The sequence below is a fragment of the Dipodomys ordii genome, unplaced genomic scaffold (genome assembly GCF_000151885.1).
Source record: "Dipodomys ordii isolate 6190 unplaced genomic scaffold, Dord_2.0 Scaffold16, whole genome shotgun sequence".
In the NCBI taxonomy this organism is placed as follows: Eukaryota; Metazoa; Chordata; class Mammalia; order Rodentia; family Heteromyidae; genus Dipodomys; species Dipodomys ordii.
In genome coordinates this window covers 19,488,651-19,498,956 of record NW_012267232.1, presented here as the reverse complement: position 1 = coordinate 19,498,956, position 10,306 = coordinate 19,488,651, and positions in this window count along the sequence as shown.

The following is a 10,306-nucleotide window of genomic DNA, read 5'->3' as shown; positions in this document are numbered from 1 at the left end:
CCTCTAAAATAATGCCCATTGATTGTCCATAGTAAACACTTACTGTCCTGATCCACTCCCGTGTGTACTTCTGGAAATTTATTTACTCTCTCTCATCATCAATCAAGGATGCCCTGCTCAGAAAGACACCGGACAGCCTCAGCAAGCTGCTGGTTCAAAAGTGTGGATACGGGTTGGGATGTGGCTCAGTGGCAAAGCTCTTGTCTAGCAAGTACAGCATCCTGGGTTCAATCCCCAGAACCAAAATAATAAAAGACAAAAAAATACATACAGTTTAAAAAAATAAAGCATGGATAAGTCCTGGTTCTACATCTAGGCCCAGGACTTCTGAATTTCTGCCCATCAGGTGTGGAGCAGGTATTAAACATGGAAACAAGATGCCAACCATCAAACAATAGGAACTGGCTATGGCTAAACACCAAGAAGGTAGGAAGTGGGGTGATTGTTATTTTATATTTTATACAAAAGGAAAAAAGTGGTTAGACTTGATTTGTGCTGTTATAAGGGAAAAAAAATAAGGGAAATCCCAGCCTTCAGCTTCAGGTACACCCTTTGGAAAGGGTGTGGTTGGCACTCTTTTACCACTATAAGGCATGTTAAACAGCCACGTGTGAGATTTATTTATTTATAGTTTATTTATTCACTTAGTTATTGATTGATTTTTCCAGTGTCTATGCACTGCCCCTGAGCTTCTTTTGCTCTAGGCTAATGCTCTACCACTTGAGTCACAGAGCCACTTCCACTTTTTCTGAGTAATTTATTGGAGATAAGAGTTTCACAGATTTTTCTGCCCAGACTGGCTTCAAACTGAATAGCTAGGATTATAGGCATGAGCCACTAGCTCCCGGCTTATTTTATATTTTGGGACTTGAACTTAGGGCCTGGGCACTGTCCGTGAGCTTTTTGACTCATGGCTGGCATTCTACCACATGAGCCACAGCTCTCTCTCCAGCTTGTTTTATATAATTAATTGGAGAGTTTCATAAACTTTCCTACTGTGACCCTCAAATCTCAGCTTTCTAAGTAGTTAAAATTACAGGTGTGAGCCACCAGTGCCCAGCCAAGATTCTTATGATTCTTAAGAATCACAAACACAATAGCAAGATTTGAGGCACTGAACACCAGAATATCAGTGTGTAAATCTAGCTTTCCACAGACTTTAAGAACATTGACCTCTCTCTTATTTGTCACCACTTTTTCCAATTCCATCTTCATTACAGACAGCCAAACCAGGGTCTTCACATATTGTAAAGGCTCAAGTCTTGAGCAGTGTCATCCTCGCACTGTCCTTCCAGATCAGATTCTCACTGAGAGGGGATGGTGGAAGCCACTAGCTAAAAAGCATGGCAACTCAAACTGGAAAGGTGTCTTCCTGCTCCTCCTTTCCCCCAAACATCTGATTTAAGTACAGTCAAAAATAGCTTAAACAAAGGCTTGCCCCTATCAGATTCCCTCTGATGGGCTCCAAGTTTCAGTGTCTATTCAAATAACCTGGAAGGCTGGTTAAAATTCCAATTGCTGGCTCCACCTCTCGGTTGCTGATAAAATTGGCTTGAAATAAGGTTTGAGATTTTATATTTCTCAGAAGCTCCAAGATGATATGAAGACTACTGGTCTTGGAGCCACATTTTGGGAACCACTGCTTAGGTCATAAGGAATTATATAGATTGGTAAAATCTCCTAGAACTGCCCAGGATCAAATAATCCTGTGAAGACTACTAGCCCTGTGCTGTACCTCTGGCAGAAGCAGGATTCACCTGCAACTAGATTCCAGGGCTTGGAATTGGGGAGAGAAGTTGAGTCACAATATGGTAAAATTTGAATAAGGACTGTGGGAAGCAACGAGTCTGGTGATCTCAGTCTAGGGCTGGGACCATGACTTGTACCGATTCATTTCCTGCCTGCACGATGTTTGTACTGTGACCTTGGACACGTCCCTTCGTGTGTTAAAACTACAGTTTCTTCATCTCTAGACAATGATTTTGGTAATCCTAAGGACAGCCTCAGGGAGTTGCCCAATGTAGATGAGGTAAGCTATTTAAACATGCAAAGTACATGGAGATGTTAAATAGGTTGATTAAACTGCTCAATAAATTCCTAAACTGAGAATAAAGTCCAGACTTGAAATTTATCAGCCTAAAGGGCTAATCTTTATACTAAGGTTGCCCTGAGGCTGGGAAAATGACAGTGAGCTACAGATAACACACAGGAAAAGGTGTAAGAAAGGTCTATGGCATAGGGTTTTTTTCTCCAACCAAGAAATACCTTTAAGTGGGTTTACTGTGCAGTGGGCATTTGGGAAATCAGGCATCAGAATATATCAGAGGATGCTGAATTCAGATAAAGCATTCAGTTACTAAAACACTGAGGTATAAGGTAAGGATCCAGTAGATTGCTAACCTTTGAGGATGACCAACAAGAAGTGATGCCAATTTAGGAAGCTGCTAATACCAATTTGGGTTTGGATTGTGGAATACTAAACTGCTCCAAGGTAAAGGAGGCAAGGTATGGTGGTATATGCTTGTAATCCCAGCACTTGGGAGGCTGAGGCAGGAAGACCATCAGTTTAAGGCCAGCCTAAGCTACCTAGCAAGACCTTGTTTCAAAAAAAAAACTACATACACCAACAAAACAACAAGAAATCTGGTAATGTCCAAATAAATGAAGCACAGAGGGTGAAGAGATCAGGACATCTGTAGGCCTGTATTCACTCTGGGCTCTACATCCTATGCTGAGCAAGCAATGAGAAATAGACCACAATGCCCAAATCTTCTCTGCCCCTTAAGATCAGAGTTGAGGTCTGCCTTCTTATTTTGTGGTGATAGACAGCCAAGTAACTGAAGCCACGTATGAAGAAAAATGATTTAATTAGCTTTCAGTTCCAATGTCATGGTATCAGCTTTGGTGAGGGCCCCTTAGCTGCATCGCATTACAGTGGAAGGTTAGATGGAGTATCAGTGACAGAGAAAGAAGCCAGAAAGTGAGACAGGAAGCCAGAAAGTAAGGCCAGGGATGAACTGCACTCTCACAGGAACAACAGTGGCAATCCTTCCAATGACCTGTGGACCACCTGCTCTCCACCTGTTAAAGGCCTCACCCCCTCTTCACCAACACACAAATCCTTTTCAACACATTTAGACTCCATTTAAACCCAGTCTCTCTGACTACCCCGGCTTAGGCCTCCACTCAAGTCTAGAGCTCACATCTGTTCTTTCTCAGTCTGCCGTGAGATCAAGCTGCACTGAGGGATGCTGGGACAGGCGTCCACTGATAATTCACCCAACCTCAAAGCCTTTTTGGAATAAGCAATGCTGAAATGACTGTCATAAAAAAAATGATTTTCCTACTCTCCTACTTTTCCTGTTGCCCAAATTAGGGAAGCTTTGTTTTGTTTGCCAATTTCTAATTGCTTAGCAAGAGCTGCCTGGGGTGTATGCATATTTTTAATTATTTAATTATTTTCATTTTATTGTTTTTTTATTATTTTTTAATCAGATAGACATGCATGTTTAAAGTTAATAGTCAAATAATTCAACAAGGTTTATTACAAAAAGATGGTTGCTCCTTATCTCCCTCAGTCCCATTTCCCCTTTCATGAGGTAATTACTTTCATGTCTTTTCACTAATACATGAAATTGGTCTCTAGGCCTCTAAATGACATTTTTGTGTTCTACTATTTGGCTGAGGTGGAGTTTTTTTTTTTCCTCTTCTAGTTTTAGGAAATATTTATTGACTTCCTTCTATAAAATTTAATATTTTATTCTTTTTTCTTTTCTATTATCCCACTCTCCCCATATACCTTTCACATCTTCCCAGCATAATTATAATTTTATAATTTTAGATAGGCCAATATTTAGAATTTATAATATCATTACTGTGTAAATGCTATTCACAGATGAGCCAAGTAATCACCATAACAATGTTTCCTTTTCTGTACAACTTTTTTATTTTTCCTGAAATTAATAACATGCTTTTTTTTATTTTTCTATATGTTTACCACCCACTAATTTAATATATATTTTGGACAGAGCATTCAATAGAGATCTTCTGTTCATTTCATCTTCCTGAAGCAGTGCATCCTGGAGGTTTCTGATAAGACTCCCATCTCTCCAGATGTGCAATATTATGACACCCTATATATGGGCAAACATGTTCTGTCCTTAGTGCATCCATTTCACTTGCTCTTGCTTCCTGTGTCATATAACTCTATCTTTCTTGGTTTACAAGTTTGTGTTTATGACACACCTCCCAGTGGCTTTCTAAGAAGAGGTATGTGAGGAGGAAGTGGTTTTGAGTGTGAGTGTGTCATTAGTCTCCCTTTGTAACCACTTGACACTGCATAGGCATTATTTTCTAGGTTGACAATCATTTCCCTTAGAATCTGTTGTCTCTAGATTCTATTTTTGCTCTTGAAAAGTTCAAAGCTATTCTAATCCTGCTCCTTTCTGTGTCTAAAAGCGTATAGGATCTTGGTTTTGAATATTCCAAATTGTTATAATGAGTGTCTTTTCTCTCTCTGTGTGTTTGAATTTCCATCTGTTCTCAGTGAACTCTTAAAGACTATTCTCTAGATAATTTTCTGGAATCATTTCATTGATGACTTTCACTCCTCTGTTTTCTCTATTCTGTTCCTCAAGAACTTTCAATACTAGATTTTATATCTCCTGAATTGGTCTTTTTTTGTTATCTTTATCACTTTTTTTGGTTCATCAGAAATATATATTTACATCTATATTCAATATCTCTTTTTTACTTTAATTTCTGCTATTACTTTTTGTGTGTGTGCCAGTCCTGGGGATTGAATTCAGGCCTGGGTACTGTCCCTAAGCTTTTTTGCTCAATGCTAGTACCCTACCACTTGAGTCACACTTCTGGCTTTGAGTGGGAGCATTAATTGGAAATATGAGTCTCAAGAACTTTCCTACCTGGGCTGACTTCGAACTGTGATCCTCAAATCACAGCCTCCTGAGTAGCTAGGGTTATAAGCATAACTACTGGCTGTTATTACATTCTTTTTAATTCAAAGCATCTTTTTCATACACTAAATGTTCCTTTAAACAGCATCCATATCTTGTTTCATAGTTGTAATATCTTCCCTGTTTCCTTGAGGACATTGATAATAGGCTTTCCCCCCTCTAGTACCAGGGCCCTTGCACTTGACTCAGTGTGCTTGTTCAACTTGCATGCTCAACTGGTTAGTCCCCTATCACTTGAGCCATGCCCCCAGCCTAGTTTTTTGCCAGTTGTTTTGGAGATGGAGTCTAGTAGACTTTTTTGTCTGGAATTACTCCAAATTGCATTCCTCCAAGAGGTCAGCCTCCTAAAAAAATAGGATTACAGGTACAAGTCACCTGTAATACGTGATAGGCTTTAGTTTTTCTAATGTTCATCTCTTGGTTTAGTCTGTTGCTTTTGTTTTTATATTATCTGTCTCTCTCCCATTCTTTTTCTATCTGTCTTTGTCTCTGTGTCTGTCTGTCTCTCTCTCTGTCCACTTTTCTCAAATATCTTGTAATCTTCAGTTTATCTATTCATATTTGGAAGTGAACTGCAAAGCCGATTTTAGTGTAAATTCATTTTCAAATATGATAACAATTTTCCTAAAACACAATCGAGATTGTTTTCATGTTTCATTAATTGCTTTTGATTATAGTCACCAAGAAGAATCTATTAAGTATCTCACTGAACAGTGAATTAGTTTCCATTACAGGCAGTAAAGAGGAAATTGGCAAAGCCAACAGCAGGCTAGATTTAGGAGAAATCAGAGTTCTCTTTCAGGATCTCTGAAACTACTGAATGTCTTTCTATTGAAATTTTAAAGAATGAGGCATAGCTATAGGCTTGAGATATAAGGCATGCCTAAGCAACAACACAAGACCCTATCTGCAAAAAAAAAAAAACCTAAAGCACCGAAAAGGCTGGAGGTATGGCTCAAGTGGTAGAGCATCTTTCTAGAAAGTACAAGGTCCTGAGTTTAATCCCCAGGACTATCATAAATAAATAGATAAATTAAATAAATAAATAAGATAATAAGCTGCTTTTCCAAATGGCTTAAGGACATAGTTACCTATCACTCTCAGCTGGGATATAAAATAAACCTACTATACTATGTAGAGCTGCCCATAGTCACTGGATAATCATACTTTCTTGGGGGAACCTGCTCATCCCCACCTTTCAACAAAGGACAGTGCTAAGTACCTTCTCCTACACAGCTACTGAATGCACCAATAGACCGAACTCTGCCTGAGCCACTGAGATTCTTTCTTCCAGAAAAGTGAAATTGAACACTGAGAAACCCAACTAAAGGCATTCCTTGAAAAAAGAAGCTAAATAAGATCAACACAGTTTGTACCATGGCCTAAGCCAACAAGTCCATGAGGCCTGTATGTAGGAAGCAGAGAAGAGGTGTGTAGAAATAACAGAAGGAAGAGACAACATGGTAACAAGCACTTTCCAAATATCTGGGGAATGCTGGGTACCAGTGGCTTATACCTATAATCCTAGCTACTTGGGAGGCTGCGATCTGAGGACTGCTGTTCAAAGCCAGAGTCCTTGAGACTCTTATTTCCAATAGGAGCTGGAAGTAAGCTGCAGCACAAGTGGTAGAATGCTAGCCTTGAGCCACAAATCTAAGGGATAGTGCCCAGGCCCTGGGTTTAAGCCCCAGTACCAGCACACACACACACACACACACACACACACACACACACAATCTGGGATATGTCTTTTACCTGCCTGTGTCCTCTCAGTGAACTCACTTCACAATTAGCTAGTATGGGGGAGCCCCTGTTTTCTATCAGATGATCTCTAATATGAATTCTTAATGAAGTCCAGTTGCTAGAATCCAGCAGGAAACCAATGGAACACTCAAGCTGGCTAAGAGGAAATTTTAGTAATGAGATGGTTTACAGAAAGAGGCAGAGCATAAGAAAACCAATAAAAGTACCTGAACTCCAGCAGCAGGGGGTTGTCACCACCCTGGAACTGATAGGACCAGAGGAAGAAGAGTCTATCTTAGTCTGAAAAGAATAGGAACTTCTAGGCAAGTATTATGGCCATAAGTAGATGAACATGACCAGCCCACAGCATCCCAGAAAGAAGGGAACTGAGGAAACAAACATCCCAACCTTCTCCCTCTTCTGCTACCCTGTATAAAGCAACTAGCTCCTGTGTGAACTCTCCCAGAAATAGGACAAGGGAGCCACTGATACAGCCGATGAGTGAAGGGTGGCTCATGAACTTGGAGAAGCAAATGGAAAATTAACCAGCACACAAAGTGCCTTCTGTCCACTTTTACAGGAGGCAGCCCTTTTCTCCTGGCCTCTGAGTAACCCTCCTTTTAGCCCATCTTCTTAAACCAGAGGTGGAGGGAACAAAATGAAAATTCAAACACACAGGAGTTGGGGTGTGGAGCTCAGTGGTAGAGCATTTATTTAATATTGTAAAGCCCTGGGTTCAATTCCAGCATCTCTAGGGGAAAACAACACAGACACACAAAACTTGTATTCAGCTCGCTCTACAGTTTACCAAATAGCATCAATTACAAATGGCATCCATCCTTAAATTATCAATAAGATAAATTAGTCATGGATTTTCACAAATTTATAGTTAAGATGTTCTAGTTTGCTCACTTATGAAAATACATGAATATATGAAAGGCCCTTTTTTATTGTTTTTATGAGCTTCCAAAGCAGGGATCTTCTGTTCCCTTCCAATCTCCCCTGCATCACCTTATGTGGGAAAGAAACTATGAAATAATATGAAAATAGGAACATATGCACACATCACCATTATCATCATCATCATCATTATCACCATCCTTAGTGAACAAAGTCACTTAAATCAGAGGCTTTTCTTTTGGGAGAAAAACAGCAAAGTAAAATTAAGAATATTATCACAATAGGTGCTACTGGCTTGCATCCATAATCCTAGCTACTTGTGAAGCTGACATCTGAGGATTGCAGTTCAAAGCCAGGCTGGGCAGGAAAGTCCATGAGACTCTTATCTCCAATTAAGCACCAAAAAATCAGAAGTGGAGCTATAGTTCAAGTGGAAGAGAGAGAGCTTTAAGCAAAAAGGCTAAGGGACAGTGCCCAGGCCCTGAGTTCAAGCTCTAATACTAGTGTGCACGAAGAATATTATCTATCTCACCAACATTCCCAATGAGAACATGTCTCATGTCAAATCACGATATAAACTTAGCACAAGAAAGTCAGAATGGCTTCAGCCCACAAGAATGACAATAAAGGTGTCAGTGAGCCTTGGTTGCATGTCACCTCTATTGTCTGTTTTTGCTGAGCAGATAAGTTAGCAATAGGGCCTTTCCATCTCAGGTCATAGTGAGGAACCTGCATCACTGGGCTAGCTAATGCTGCTCCTGTGGAGACATGGGAAATGAGTGGGTGCATTTATCCCACCTCACCCTATATGAAAACTGCCCAACAAAAACCAGCTGTGGACATCTAGCACAAATGATCTGTGTAAATTCCTGTGGTGAGGAGAGGGAAGGCTGGAGGAAAACTGAAATTCATAGACTCTGAGGAAAGGTTGGGCCCAATTCAGACAAAATAGAAACCAGCCTACAGAGGCCACTTAAGGGTAAGTTAATGTAGTATGGTATTGATACTAAGTTAATTACCTTTCTAAAAATCTTCAAAGTTTATAATTCTGAAACATCTGGCCGTGTTGATTTCAGGTAAGGATTGTGGATCTGTTTTCTCTCAAATAATTTAGAAGGTATAATTTATTTTTAAAATGTGACATGCTGCTGGATGCTGATGGCTCTTGTCTACAAGCCTAGCAACTCAGGAGGCTAAGATCTGAGGATCACAGTTCCAAGCCATTCCAAACAGGAATTAATCACCAAAAAGCCAGAAGTGGAGCTGTGGCTTATGTGGTAGATCACCAGCAAAAAAGCTCAGGGATAGTGCACAAATTCTGAGTTCAAGCCCCAGAACTGGCAACAAAAAAGAAAAAAGACAAGTGAACTGCTTTCATATTTTACACCATTTGTACTTTGTATATTAAATGACTTTTAAATAAAAATTATAAATCACTGTTTCTAATCAGAGAATCCCAAAACTTAAGGTTCATATAGGCAATCTGGGACCATTAACACCCTCACTTCACAGATGAGAACCTTTTTCAGGGAAATATGATATTCCTATACAAGGGTGCAGTGCTGAAGTTTTTCACCTGCTCCTTATGACTCAAAGCTCCCAATAGGCAGACTTTCAATTAGCTCTAATTACCAACAGGTACTCACAAGAATGGGCTGGTAGCAGCAAAGATTATAGTTCTTGGCAAACTCACTTTGCGTGATTTCTAAGTTTCTAAATCACCCTTCATATCCCTACTGTCACAGGGACATGGGGACAGAAGGAATGTGGACAAAGTTGTGAGATTAATACCAGATGGTCCAACAAGGACCAGACAGTGGGCCACCAAGGAGATCAATCTAAACAAAATGACAATTACCCATAGTTACAGGTCAATAAGATGCAATGCAACAGACGTCTCATTCTCTTACCATTTGTCCCATAGAAAGGAAGAAAGGCTCACCTTGAAGGAACCCATGGCATTGTGTTGGGGACAGTGACAGCAGACAGGATTCATTCACCCAGTTTTTTGATAGGGAAAAGAACAATCCAAACTTCTTTGGTGGGTAAACCTTTTGTAAACTCCACCAATTGCCTATGAAAATATCATGCCTACTGGCACATTCTGACCAAGATGCATTCTACTCACAAATGGATGTGTTAAGATGAACCCCTTTGAACTAGCCAATGCTAATTAAAAAAAAATAATTGCTAATCTGACAGAAAATATCTGTCACCAGTTTCATTAAATTGAAAGAGCAGATTTTATGTAACATTATACAATGCAGACATACATGCATAGAGAGATGACCAGAAAAGTATTGGAAAAGTAGGTAGAGTATGCCAGGCACAGTGACTCATATCTATAATCCCAGCTACTCAGATCATGAAGATCAGAACTATTTAGGTCCAAGTCAGTCTGGCAAGAAGTTATAAAGATCCCATCTCAGACAGTAAGCTGGGTATGGCGATATACATCTGTGATCCCAGTTATACCAGACACATGAGTAGCAGGCTTATAGTTTGAGTCCAGCTCTGGGCAAAAGTGTGAGAGCCTACTTTTAAAATAGCCAAAGCAAAAAGGGCTGAGCTCCTGCCAAGCAAGCACAAGACTTTGAGTTAAATACCAATTCCACCAAAAAGACAGAGAAAGAAGAAAGAAGTCAGGTGCCAGGGACTTGAATCTGCAATCCTAGCTACTCAAGAGG